Genomic DNA, 14,372 nt, shown 5'->3' on the forward strand with positions numbered 1-14,372 from the left:
TTTGGAGACAGGAAAAAAGCTAGTAAGACACTTTCCCAGGCCTTGGGAAGCTCAAAATCCAGCAAAAACAGAAGACTAGATTAATGTGTCTAGGGCTTCCCTCGTGGCGCAGTGGTTGAGAATCCGCCTGCCAATGCAGGGGACACAGGTTCGATACCTGGTCCGGGAAAATCCCACATGCCGTGGAAGAACTAAGCCCATGCACCACAACTGCTGAGCCTGTGTGCTGCCACTACTGAAGCGCCTGTGTGCTGCCACTACTGAAGCCCGTGCACCTAGAGCCCGTGCTCTGCAACAAGAGAAGCCACCACAGTGAGAAGCCTGCGCACCGCAACGAAGAGTAGCCTCCGCTCGCTGCAACTAGAGAAAGCCCACGCGCAGCAATGAAGACCCAACACAGCCGGAAAAAAAAAAAAAAAAGCTGAAAAAAAAAAAGAATAATGTGTCTAGATACAGGATAAAATGGGATTATCTTTCCTATAATCTCTCCAAAAGCCACTTGGTAAAATGAGAATTTTCTGGCCCAGTGGCTGCACCCAGAATCTGCCCTGTGACAAGGCACTGAATGCCCTTGGGGCTCATTTTCTCAAGCTTTGGCTGGTGCCATCTGGCCCCAGCCACTACTTATACTCCAGAATTGTCATCATTTGAGGACTGTTCTTTTTTTTCCAAAATGAAAATAGAGTTATTGTTTTTTCATATCATAAAAAGGTTACATGCTAATTGTAAATCATTTTGATAATAAACTTGTTAGAAAGTTTAATGAAAATAAAAAATCACCTTAAATTCCACAATCCTGATATAACCATCACTGACGTATTGATCACCATTTTCCTACATGCTGGCATACACAATTCACATAAGTGGTTATAGACGATACTATTCTGTATGCCTCTATTCACTCCGCACATCTGCACGTCTTCCCATGTGACTAGATACAGAGCCACATAATCATTTTAATGGCTGAATAATACTTTGTCATTATAAATATAATAAAATTCTTTATAAATTGTAAATCATAATTAGCCAGTTGTCTATCAATGGTTATATAATTAGTTTCCAGTTGGTTAATATTATATAAAATATCACAGTGAAAGTCCTTGGGCATATATATCTGTACATTTGTGTGATTATTTTTCTTAGGATAAATTTCTAGAAGTGGGTGGATAGTCCACAAGTATATATGTTTATAACTTTAATATATACTAAGAGCTTATGAGAATGCCCATTTCCTTATACTATTAATCCTCTTTAACAGTATTTTCCAATCTGGTGAAAATAGTTTATGGTTATTTTTATATTTTTTAATAGGGTTGAATATCTTTGCAGAAGAGTTTAAAGCAGAATTTCTGGGACATACTTATCTGTGTTCTGAATTCTTAAAAAGAAGCTAAAATTGGAATGTGTGCCATGGCACACGGTATACAAAGGGCCTTTGTGGAAGGATTATATGCCAAGAATTTGTTTTCTAATCTGTTTTTATCACCATTTTATCATTGTTTCAAGTTACTTTACATATTTATGTGATAACTGGGTATTGGAAGGGGCTCTACCAGTGTGTACCCTTTTATGTTCTTTTTTTTTTAGTCCTGCTTTGTGACCTCACTCCTGCTATTTCCCGTCTAAGTATCTAAGTCCTACCCTTAATGTGTGGCACATACCTCTCTCATTCATGAAGTCATTTCTGACCACATGTGAAACACTGAGCAAATGCTCCAGAAGGTTAGCAGTTTCCCCTGCACTCCTCCCCCAGAGCCATACCCCTGCCTTCTCTGCTGTTCCTGCCTCAGGTTTGGTAGAATCAGAATCTCAGCACTTCTCTAGAACCTGCAGCACAGGTGGAAAAGTTCAGCATGTCTTTTTTTTTTTAATGTGCTCAGAGTATTTTAATTTAAAAATATGCTAGAGATTAGAGATTTCATGTATTTTGTGTATGTGTGGTCTGTGGGTCTATGAGTATTTGCCTATGCTAGTAGAAGATAGCTAGTTTCTTTTTTTTTTTTTAAGTATTTTATTTATTTATTTATTTGGCTGCGTCGGGTCTTAGTTGCGGCGCACGGGATCTTTGTTGCGGCATGTGGGATCTTTCATTGCAGCGCGTGGGCTCTTTGTTGTGGCGTGTGAGCTTAGTTGCCCCGCAGCGTGTGGGATCTTAGTTTCCAGACCAGGGATTGAACCCGCGTCCCCTGCATTGGAAGGTGGATTCTTAACCACTGGACCACCGGGGAAGTCCCTATTTGTTTTGTTTTTTTTTTTTTTAATGAGAAAGAAATTGTTATTTGTTTTTTTTTTTTTTTACTTTTGAGTCATTGCATTTGGATTTACCACTGCATTCTTTTTTTTTTTTTTTGGAATATAGTTGATTTACAATGTTGTGTTAGTTTCTGCTGTACAGCAAAGTGAATCAGTTATACATATACATATATACACTTTTTTGAAGATTCTTTTCCCATATAGATCATAACAGAGTATTGAGTAGAGTTCCCTGTGCTTATTAATTATCTATTCTATATATAATAGTTTGTATATGTCAATCCCAATCACCCAGTTTATCCCCACCCTCCGCCAGTATGTCTTAAATGATTTTATACTGTTTCATATCTCACCTTCCCAACAACACTGTAAAGTCTTCAAGGCATGTGCTAATTCTTGGAGTTCTTTGTAAATCCTAATAGCTCTAAGCACAGCACTGAGTACCATGCAGAGGGGCTTAACGAAACAACAACAGCAAAGATTCTTTATCTTTCCTTATTTTGTTAGAGTAGTAAAAACATCAATCACATGGGGACAAAATAACGATTAATGTCTGGCACTGTGCTAAGTGCTTAACTCAGGTTATTTTATAGCGTACTTCTTCATACACCTGGCCATTGGTGCTGCTGAGATTTTAATGCAGACGTGAATCTGAAGTCCACTTGGTTTCCCTACTTTACACATTTTTGCATCGATAGTATCATTTCAAAAGACCCAGAAAATTATTACCTCTGCAACTGCTCCATTGTAAACTTACTGCAATAGAGATTTTTTTGTTGTTGTTCTTTTGTTTTCTCCTCTGTGCTTGCTATTTTTTTCTTTCTTGGGCCTTGAAAACTGAAACAGTGATACCTATGCTTGTTATCCGGAACTTATTTATACTGACATCATAGTATCTTACCAAATGTAGCCGGCAACTTCATTGGAAAACATTTTCCTTTTCTGACTCACTTGTAGTTAAAAACATTTTGAAAATAAAATCTGACCACATTACCCTGCTTTGACAGTTGAGAGTTTTAGGATAGCTACAGAGTAGATGTTTATGTCTGTGACTGTCTCAGCAGCTGGTCCCATGATTCCCTACTCTTCCCTCTCTCTTGTACCCATCCTTTGCTTGCCTTTATCCCTATTTGAGTCTCCTATTCCAGCCCTATTTCTCTCTCATTCTCCCTCTCACCCCGCTTCCATTCCTGTATCATCTCTATCTCTCCCATCCCATCTCCTGCTCCATCACATCTCCACCCAACTCCCTTTCCATCAGTATCTCAATCTCTCCATCCCTATCTTTATCCCCATTCCCATCTCTATTTCTATCTGTACACTTTCTCTATAAAAACATATGCAACCTGTACATCCTAGGCTTCACAGTCTCCTTGAGGTCACATTTACATATACGCCCAAATTTAAATGGAAGCACACACTTCCCTCCCCATTGCAGTGTGCTGACTTACTTCTGAGAATGATAATACCTTACTTGCAACAGAAGCAAGGTCAGGTTCATATCTTTTATCTGGCCTCTGGACAAGGACACTGTCACTTTTTCTGCTGTCTCTGTGAGAAGGCTTGCTCCCAAAGTCATTGTGTGACGCTAGAGTGTGCCCATCACTGTAGCACCCCAGGCGCAGACAACAAGCACCTGCACAGACACACACACACACCCGTACCTTAGTCACCTGGGCTCCACAGAAGCATATATTATGCCCAGAATCTCACTAAGTCTCTCGTGAAAACAGCTTCTTAGATTTTTGGTCTTCAACTCTTCTTTACCTTTTAACAACACGTGGATATCTCCCCTGGCCCCTGGTTTTCAGTCATAGAGCAGGCCTAAAGCCATACTTAGAATCAAAGTGTTTCTCACTAGAAAAATAATCCACAGAGAAGCAACTTGATCTACTTCAAGGTCTTTCCTTATCCTCCAGAGATTCTTTTTTTTTAATTTAAATTAATTAATTTATTTTTGGCTGTGTTGGGTCTTCGTTGCTGGGCGCGGGCTTTCTCTAGTTGTGGCAAGCGGGGGCTACTCTTCGTTGTGGTGTGCGGGCTTCTCATTGCGATGGCTTCTCTTGTTGTGGAGCATGGGCTCTAGGCATGCGGGCTTCAGTAGTTGTGGCTCGCGGGCTCTAGAGCGCAGGCCTGGTAGTTGTGGCACACGGGCTTAGTTGCTCCGCAGATGTGGGATCTTCCCGGACCAGGGCTCGAACCCGTGTCCCCTGCATTGACAGGCGGATTCTTAACCCTGCACCACCAGGAAGCCCCTCTCCGGAGATTCTTGAGCCAACTTTTCCTCTTCTTTCTTGCCTATTAAGAAACCAAAGCCAATGGTTTGTCTTATAACAACAGTCTGCTCCAAGGATGGAACCATAATTGCTGGCAGCTTTGAAAGGACCTGGTGTTCTGTAATTTGTTGGGTCAGACTGAGTCTGGTTTGGTGTATTGTTTATGTTTGTTTATTTTGCCCAGTAAATATGCAACCAACTTAGACCCAGTATTAGTCAGCTTGGGCTGCTGTAACAAAATACCATAGACTATGTGGCTTAAACAAAGGAACATTTATTTCTTGAAATTCTGGAGGCTGGGAAGTTCAAGATCAATGTGTCGACTGATTTCAGTCCTTACATGGCAGAGAGAGAAAGAACTCTGGTTTCTCTTCCTCTTCTTATAGGACACTAATTCCGTTGTGAGGAATTTATGACCTCATTTACACCCAATTACCTCCCAAAGGCCCCACTTCCAAATACCATCGCATTGAGGGTTAAGGCTTCAACATATGGATTTGGGTGGGGGGACACACAAACATTCAGTCCATAATAGGCCACAGGTTCATCCTGAGGTCTGGCTTGAAGCACATGAGAATTTCTTCCAAACCGCGGTCCAAGAGTGTTGTAAGTAATGAGCTTGTCTCCTCTTTCATATCAAATGTTTGTTTGTGTTTCAGTTCCTATTGTACATAGCGCTGTGCTTTGGAATGGCTTCAGATATCTAATAACCAAATCCTTCAAAATAATTAAAATGCATTTTATTCCTTGGTTGTGTGTGTGTGTGTGTGTGTGTGTGTTTCCTACAATTTTCTGTTGACATCTACGAATAAAGGCAAGGAAGTGACCCATGTCAAAAATATTTTTATGCTAGTGATCAGATACTAGTCTTAATTCACCTATTACTTATGCTATATAACATGCCAAGTTACTTTATCTCTGAGAACAAGAAAGGAGAAAGTGCTAAATTGGCAGGAAAAAAAGAGTTTCGACTTTCTTCTAGAATGCAAGTTGTAAATGTTTTGCAGGATCTCAATTGTCTGGGAGCTTTTGCACAAGTCATGGGAATTTTTGTGGATTTAAACTAGAGTGATGAACCATCTCATCCTAAATTCTGTGATTATGTCTTGCTACTGCAATGCCTTCTTTAAAGATTTTAAGCAAACTAAAAAAATAAATAAACACCTTATTTAGAAAGAAAACTTTATATGTCAATTATATCTCAATAAAACTGGAAGAAAAAAATCATACCTGTTTTCTCAAAAATCTTCTTTGGAAATTGACTGTTTCCAAAATTAGCTTTAATAATAAGTTGCCGCAGGTTTACAGAGCTGGGATGTTGAATTGAGAAGCAAAAAAAATTGATCCTCTGTCCTAAGATCATTCGATGTTGGGTGCATTGGGAGATGTTCAAAAGATGCTTTGTGGAGATAAATTTGGGGAGGGTTTTTAATGGGAAATTTTCATTTTTGTTGTAGGCTGCTTTGCTTAGTTGCAAATAAGAAAACTATTTACTGCTAAGTAAATAAACTCTTTTACTGATGACATTTTATTCTATTGTAACAATTCTTTATAAATATTTTGACAGTAGTATGAAGACATAGGGTGCAAATAAGGGAGCAATCTGTTTTCAAAAAATACGCTTTTCTTAAAACAAAAATTTATATTAAAAATAGGGAAAAAAACCTGAGAATTTTCTGTAGATTACTCAAATTTGTGGATAGAATTATCAGTTTTTAAAAAATATTTGCTTTGTGTTCAAATTGAAGTCTTCACGCTTCTGAAATTATGCAAAACATTGCAAATCATAAACTGTCGATGTAATGTAATGTAACATCAACAAAAATTAGTGAGTTCTGTTTATTTCATATATCTGATAATTCCTTTCAGGAAGAGGGCTTCATACTGAAACGTGGGCCCTATAATTTTCTTCCTTTTTAAGAAGAAACCTGCCTCTTTCTATTCTGTTTGCTTTGTCAGTGAAAGAAGGTGGAGTATTTGTTTTCTAATTAGCCCAATATTGATCCAAGTAATAGTTTTTCAAAGTTAGGTCCTGATTCAGTGCTGGCTGTCATCACTCATTGCTAACTAGGTTTTTAAATTGCGGGGCTGCTGTTTACTGAACTCATCATGTGCCGATTCCTGTGCCTTAGCAACTTTATCTTTTATTTTATTTAAATAACACAACAATCAAATATAAGTAGTATTTTCACCATTTTATAGATTATGAAACTGAAGCTTAGAGTTAATTAATAAGCTCAAGGTCATATAACAAGTACATGGAAAACCAGATTTCAATCCCAGGACTCCAAAGTTTGGGCACTAACCATTGTGTTATATACACCCATGCTTCTTTCGTTTATTTAGCTATTCATGTAGCAAATACTTTTCAAGCACCTATTATGTGCTAGGGGTTGTGGATACAGTGGTGAACAAAAACAGATATAGTCCATGCCATTATGAAACTGACAGGCCAGCAGAAGAGATAGCAATTACAGAGACGTGTGCATGGTAAATTCCACGAGCAGAGAAGTACAGGGTGTCAGGGAGCACAGGGCAAGCTCAGCCAACCATACAAGTAACCTGAAGGAGGGCATCAGAATAGGTTTTCAGAGGAAGAAACATTTAAGCTGGAGCCTGAGAAATGTCTTGGGATTGGGTAGGTGAAGGAACTAATAATGTTTTCAAAAGTTAAGAGGTAAGAAAGAGCCTGGCACAGTAAAGGAAATGAAGCTCAGAATACCTGAAAATGTGGGTTCCAGGAATGGGTTGGCAACAGATGAAACTGAGAATCGATCAAAGGTCAGCCATTAAAAGGGTTTGGATGTTGTGTTATGGGCACCGGAGGTGTTAAAGAATCTTAGGAAAATGAAATGATCACTCTGGGCTAAACCCGTCTCTCAACCTCTCTCTCATCTCTCTCTCCCTCCCCCGCCTCTCATTCCTCCCCCACCCCCTCACATAAATTAGAGCAGGAGCCAGTAAAATTGGAGGTGGAGTGAACTTGCAGTAAGTCAGATAAGAGGTGAGGATACTTTGGACTAAAGTAGTGGTGGGGGAATGGAGAAAAGTGGATAGATTGAAAAATGGGTAGGGGTGGACCCGATACAACTGAGTCATTAGTTGGAAGCTGGGGGAGAAGGAGTCAAGAATGACTTCTAGATTTCTGCCTTGAACAAATGATTAAGATCATTCACGGAGACAGAGAATACAGGAGACTTTGGGGGAAATCTAGTAGGTTCAGTTACACAGAGGGAAATGACTTAGTAGAGATGAACACATTTCATTTGACAATTAGAAGTCATTAGCCATCACTGGGAGTGGCCAAGTCGTGGCAGAAACCCGACTCTAGCAAACTGGTAAGTAAATGAGAGTTGAGGATGTTAGGACCTGAGTGTATATTACATGTTAAGGAGACAGAGTATTAGCTAAAGCAGAACATGGGATCTGGTAAGAGCTGTTTCAATAGAGAGTGGTCTTAAGTGTGTGTCTATGGAAGGGAATGATCAAGAACTGGTAGAGAGGGATAGGGTGAAAATGAAGGAAAACAAGCTTATTTTAAGATACAAGACTCCTAAAGAGGCAAGGTGGGGAGAAAATCAAGAGGACGGGTGGAGGTTTTTACCAGAGGAGAGACAGCTCCCAATCTCTGAGGCCAGAGGGGGAATAGGAAGGATGGGTGTGGATGTGCCTAAGTTTGGGATGGGGGAGAGAGGAAGACAGAGTTGGGTGGACTTGAATTTGAGGGGATTCCCACCTAATGACTGCAGGTTTTTAGGTCTATCAGAATAGTCTGCATTTCTAAGCAGAAGAATTTATGTTAGGAAGAATATTTTTCTTAGATTGGCAGTTAAAAATACATTAGTTCTTTCACATTTAAAAGTGTATTTATCTTAACAAATTCCTAAACTTTATGCAAGATCCATAGGCTATTGTACAGTGTCACCTTGACCCCCAAAGGGGACAGATTAAAGACGTGTTTTCCAAAAATCCTTCCCCTAAAATTTTATTTTTAATTAGAAAAAGATAATATAAGTAATATTAACATTAAACATCGGTTATACTCTGTTATCAAATAATTGTAATTTCATATTTTCTCTAAATTTGTCAAATGGAATAGAGTGTTGTATTTATATTTAAATACCTTTGATTCAGTCTTTATGATATTTGACTTTGAAATAAATATATGATTTGGCATTAAGTCCTTTGGGAAAAAAATAGGTCAGAGATAGCCATTGTTTAGTGTTTCTATAAATGGAGCTTCTCTTGCAATTTGCAATAAACAGCCCTTTCTCCATCTGCCAGCCTTAGATCTAAGGGGCCATTAAGTATAGGCACTGAACGTTTTAAATACCGACTTTTGGATGACCTCAGGCATAATACAAGCATCTCCTCACTTTTTAGATGAACTGGAAAAAAAAGCACCGTTGAACATTATTTACATTCTGTATTAGTTTGCTAGGGCTGCCATTACAAAGTACGATATACTGGGTGCCATAAAATGAGAAATTTATTATCTCACAGTCCTTGAGACTAGGCAGCCATGCTTCCCTCTGAGATTCTGGGCAGAATCCTACTTTGCCTCTTCCTAGCCTCAGTTGGAGGCCTGGAGTACCTGAGGTTCCTTGGTTCGCAGCTGCATTAGTCCAGTCCCTGCCTCTGCGCCTGTCTGAGACTGTCCAAATTTCCCCTTCATGTAAGGACACTGGTCATATTGGATTAGGACCCCCTCCCAGCCCCCCCACCCCCCCACCATGACCTCATTTTAACTTGACTACTTCTCTAAAGATCCTGTTTCCAAATAAGATCACATCCTGAGGTACCTGGGATTAAAACTTCCACGTATCTTGGGGAGGAGCACATGCTTCAACCCAAATGTGCTCTATTAAATGAGCACGTTTTGTTTTTTTTTTTTTTTTTTTTTTTAAACATCTTTATTGAAGTATAATTGCTTTACAATGGTGTGCTAGCTTCTGCTTTACAACAAAGTGAATCAGTTACACATATACATATGTTGCCATATCTCTTCCCTCTTGCATCTCCCTCCCTCCCACCCTCCCTATCCCACCCCTCTAGGTGGGCACAAAGCACCGAGCTGATCTCCCTGTGCTATGCGGCTGCTTCCCACTAGTTATCTATTTTACATTTGGTAGTGTATATATGTCCATGACACTCTCTCACCCTGTCACATCTCACCCCTCCCCCTTCCCATATCCTCAAGTCCATTCTCTAGTAGGTCTGTGTCTTTATTCCCATCTTGCCACTAGGTTCTTCATGACCTCTTTTTTTTTTTTTTTTTTTTTTTTCCTTAGATTCCATATATATGTGTTAGCATACTGTATTTGTTTTTCTCTTTCTGACTTACTTCACTCTGTATGACAGACTCTAACTCCATCCACCTCATTACAAACACCTCCATTTCATTTCTTTTTATGGCTGAGTAATATTCCATTGTATATATGTGCCACATCTTCTTTATCCATTCATCCGATGATGGACACCTAGGTTGCTTCCATGTCCTGGCTATTGTAAACAGAGCTGCAATGAATATTTTGGTACATGACTCTTTCTGAATTATGGTTTTCTCAGGGTATATGCCCAGTAGTGGGATTGCTGGGTCATATGGTAGTTCTATTTTTAGTTTTTTAAGGAACCTCCATACTGTTCTCCATAGTGGCTGTATCAATTTACATTCCCACCAACAGTGCAAGAGTGTTCCCTTTTCTCCACACCCTCTCCAGCATTTATTGTTTCTAGATTTTTTGATGATGGCCATTCTGACCGGTGTGAGATGATACCTCATTGTAGTTTTGATTTGCATTTCTCTAATGATTAAAGATGTTGAGCATTCTTTCATGTGTCTGTTGGCAATCTGTATCTCTTCTTTGGAGAAATGTCTATTTAGGTCTTCTGCCCATTTTTGGATTGGGTTGTTTGTTTTTTTGTTATTGAGCTGCATGAGCTGCTTGTAAATCTTGGAGATTAATCCTTTGTCCGTTGCTTCATTTGCAAATATTTTCTCCCATTCTGAGGGTTGTCTTTTGGTCTTGTTTATGGTTTCCTTTGCTGTGCAAAAGCTTTTAAGTTTCATTAGGTCCCATTTGTTTATTTGTGTTTTTATTTCCATTTCTCTAGGACCTGGGTCAAAAAGGATCTTGCTGTGACTTATGTCATACAGTGTTCTGCCTATGTTTTCCTCTAAGAGTTTGATAGTGTCTGGCCTTACACTTAGGTCTTTAATCCATTTTGAGTTTATTTTTGTGTATGGTGTTAGGGAGTGTTCTAATTTCATACTTTTACATGTACCTGTCCAATTTTCCCAGCACCACTTATTGAAGAGGCTGTCTTTTCTCCACTGTATATGCTTGCCTCCTTTATCAAAGATAAGGTGACCATATGTGCGTGGGCTTATCTCTGGGCTTTCTATCCTGTTCCACTGATCTATATTTCTGTTTTTGTGCCAGTACCAAACTGTCTTGATTACTGTAGCTTTGTAATATAGTCTGAAGTCAGGGAGCCTGATTCCTCCAGCTCCATTTTTCGTTCTCAAGATTGCTTTGGCTATTCGGGGTCTTTTGTGTTTCCATACAAATTGTGAAATTTTTTGTTCTAGTTCTGTGAAAAATGCCAGTGGTAGTTTGATAGGGATTGCATTGAATCTGTAGATTGCTTTGGGTAGCAGAGTCATTTTCACAATGTTGATTCTTCCAATCCAAGAACATGGTATATCTCTCCATCTATTTGTATCATCTTTAATTTCTTTCATCAGTGTCCTATAATTTTCTGCATACAGGTCTTTTGTCTCCTTAGGTAGGTTTATTCCTAGGTATTTTATTCTTTTTGTTGCAATGGTAAACGGGAGTGTTTTCTTAATTTCACTTTCAGATTTTTCATCATTAGTATACAGGAATGCAGCACGTTTTGTTTTAAGACCAAGTCAGATTCATATACTCCTTTAAAAGGAACACTTTTGATTTTCCATGTTTGTTTTTAAATAATTCAAACTAATAATGACTTTGACATCTTCACAGTCATAAAATATCACGTTGGTGGCTGCTTTTATTCTTCTTCAGTTGTCTTTCCACCAATGGTGCTAAAAGATAACATGGAAACGCTTTCGAAATTGAAATTTGAGCCCATCTGTTTCCTTGTACACACTTTGGTGGGACTATTCATGAACTAAGATGAGGAGATACGGAGGCGAAGAGGAAAAAGTAAATGTAAAAATACACCCCAGAAACCATTCTTTAGTTGATTTTCTAAAACTAGTTTGATAATCTCAAGCATAACGATAAATTAGTTATTTCCAAATATGCAACTAAAAGATTACAAAGGAAATCATCATTTCAAAATGAATGGCATTTAATTTATTAATAGGATGTCTTAATTTATTAATAACAAAGACGTAGCTATAGCAATGTCCATGCGGTTTAATAAAATTTTTGACAATATTTGTCAAAGTTCCTTCTTTTAGAAATGTATTTTGTCTAGTCGTACATCCAGTCAATAAATATTTTAAAATGTTGTTTGTATGCTTGGCAAGATTCTAGAATGTAGCAGTGAACAGAACAGGAAAAGTAACCCCTGCATTATGGTGTTTATATCCCAATGGGGGAGATGGACAGAGGAGAAGGAAAATAAGCTGTTCTGTTGAGAATAGACTGAAGAGGGACATGGGCCGAAGGAGGAAGATAAGGTAGGAGATTGTTGAGTCATCCAGGTGAGAGATGGTTGGCTTGGACCAAGGTCATAGCAGTGGAGGTGGTGAAAAATGGCTGGATTCTAGGTGAATTTTGAAAATAAAGCCAACAAGATTTGTTGACAGATCAGCTGTGGTGTATGAACAAAAGAGAGGAGTAAAGGATAACCCCAGCTTTGTCCTGAGTAAAACAAATAACTTGAGGGGTGTGCTTCTTTTAAACTATATAGTGAAAAAAAAAATCATTACATGTGAAAGTTGTTAAGAGCAGTTTTCCAAGCAGATTTAAAGGTGGGCTGGAGGGCAGTTATTGCCTTTGGGATATTTATTCCGAATTGAATTAAATAATTAAGGAAATGGAAATGCTTATGCAATCTGTCATAGGAAACAGAAAAGAATGGGAACTATCTTCTCACTTTTGCCAAGCAGAGGTGGAAAATAATCACAACAATGCTTTTATAAAGGGAGTGAAGGAGAAACATATCATACATAACATTTAAAAAAAAAACTACTTCACCTTGTTTCTGGAAATACTGGTAATGTCTAATTAGATTTCTGAATAAGATGACAGAACCTTTTAGAAGTTGAATTAACTTTATCTGGCTCGTGTCAGTGGTTATGATCATGATTTTACAGACCTAGTCCAGCTGCTTTGGCATTCTTAGACAGTTTAGTGTGGCGGGCTCCTTGCCAACCATTGGGGGCTAGCTTGCTCCACAACTGCCGGTCAACCTCTCTTCCCTTCCCACTCTCCTCTCGGTTCCTGTTGTTTAGCTTGCTGTTCCTGCCCATCAGATAACTGGAAGAGCATGCGAACACTCTAGGCTGGTCCTGGGATGGGAGGTTCCCCCATACCCTGTCTCTCAGCCTGTGAAATAGCTGCCACCTGAAACCTGGAAACCGGAGGCGAGAGTGGTTGGTCTGGCTCTGGAAATGAGGGGCCATTGTGTGTACACAGGTTTCAAGGTGCCCGGAATACACCTTGAGTTCCAGCCTTCACGTTGAGACCTCTTTATATACTGCACAGAAGGCCATCTGGGGAATATGTCAGGCCATGATTTTGCATCATTTTCAGCAAGACTGACTATGCTTGACCATGTGCATGTCTCAAATAAAGTAAAGCATTATCTGTGCCATGGGTTCTTTCTTTAGGTCTTTTCCGGTTCAGTTTTATCGGTATCACTAGGTATCCAGAAATCACAAATTTTAAACCCGAGGATATGTATTTAGTAATTTAAAGTAAAATGCTATAATTTTTGTATTATAAAATGTTTTAAGAGCTCTTTCCGCAAGAGGGAAAAGCACTTAGTAAAAGACTGCCCAATAGTTGTGAAACTAAAAGTGATGATGGTAAGTGAGGACCTGGGTTGGTTCTGGAATGAGATGGGTGATTTGGCCCTTTCCTTTGCTGAGGACTAAACCCTTCATGCTGCAGATCTCCTTGATAGCCGTGTGATATTTACCACTAAGGGGCTCTAAGATTCTTGCAGATGTGTAGATACCTGCTGATGGAGCCATGATATGCTGGTAATGTTTCAAGGTAGCTTTGTACTTTTCCACATCACTGATTTGGATCAAACACCCAAAGCATCTTTCTCCTTAATTGATGTGCATGTGCTTGCCCTATTAATGCAAAGTTAAAAATGCTAAAAATAATTTTAGTACATTAACATTTTATAATTTTGGATATATAGGCATACACTTGTCCATGCAAAATGACCTTCTTTCTTTCTTCCATTTTTTTTCTCCCTCCCTCCCTCCTTCTCTTCCTTCCTTCCTTCTTCCTTCCTTCCCTTTCTTTCTTTCTCCCTTTCTTCCTTCCTTCCTTCCTTCCTTCCTTCCTTCCTTCCTTCCTTTCTTTCTTTCTTTCTTTCTTTCTTTCTTTCTTTCTTTCTTTCTTTCTTTCTTTCTTTCTTTCTTTCTTTCTTTCTTTCTTTCTTTCTCTCTTTCTCTCTTTCTCTCTCTCTCTCCCCCTCCCTCCTTCCCTCCCTTCCTTTTTCTTTCTTGATAGAAAGAAAGACAATTGAAAGTCAAGTAGACAGCGTTAGGTCTTTAACATGTTCAGTGAGAATTAGAAAACTACAGAGCCTGACCCAGGTTATAAATTTTTTAAAATTCATATTCTGTGAGAAATCTGAGGGCACCTAATTGCCGTTGACCATCAA

The 14,372-nt window shown here is 38.9% G+C and overlaps 1 protein-coding gene across 1 annotated transcript in view; it reads left to right on the forward strand.

Annotated features, from left to right (window-relative positions):
• Window positions 1-14,372, forward strand: part of SYNE1 (spectrin repeat containing nuclear envelope protein 1) — a 448,877-nt gene that overhangs the window by 71,672 nt on the left and 362,833 nt on the right. The gene's annotated exons all lie outside the window — the stretch shown is intronic.

The sequence above is a fragment of the Eubalaena glacialis genome, chromosome 12, assembly GCF_028564815.1.
Source record: "Eubalaena glacialis isolate mEubGla1 chromosome 12, mEubGla1.1.hap2.+ XY, whole genome shotgun sequence".
NCBI classification, from domain to species: Eukaryota; Metazoa; Chordata; class Mammalia; order Artiodactyla; family Balaenidae; genus Eubalaena; species Eubalaena glacialis.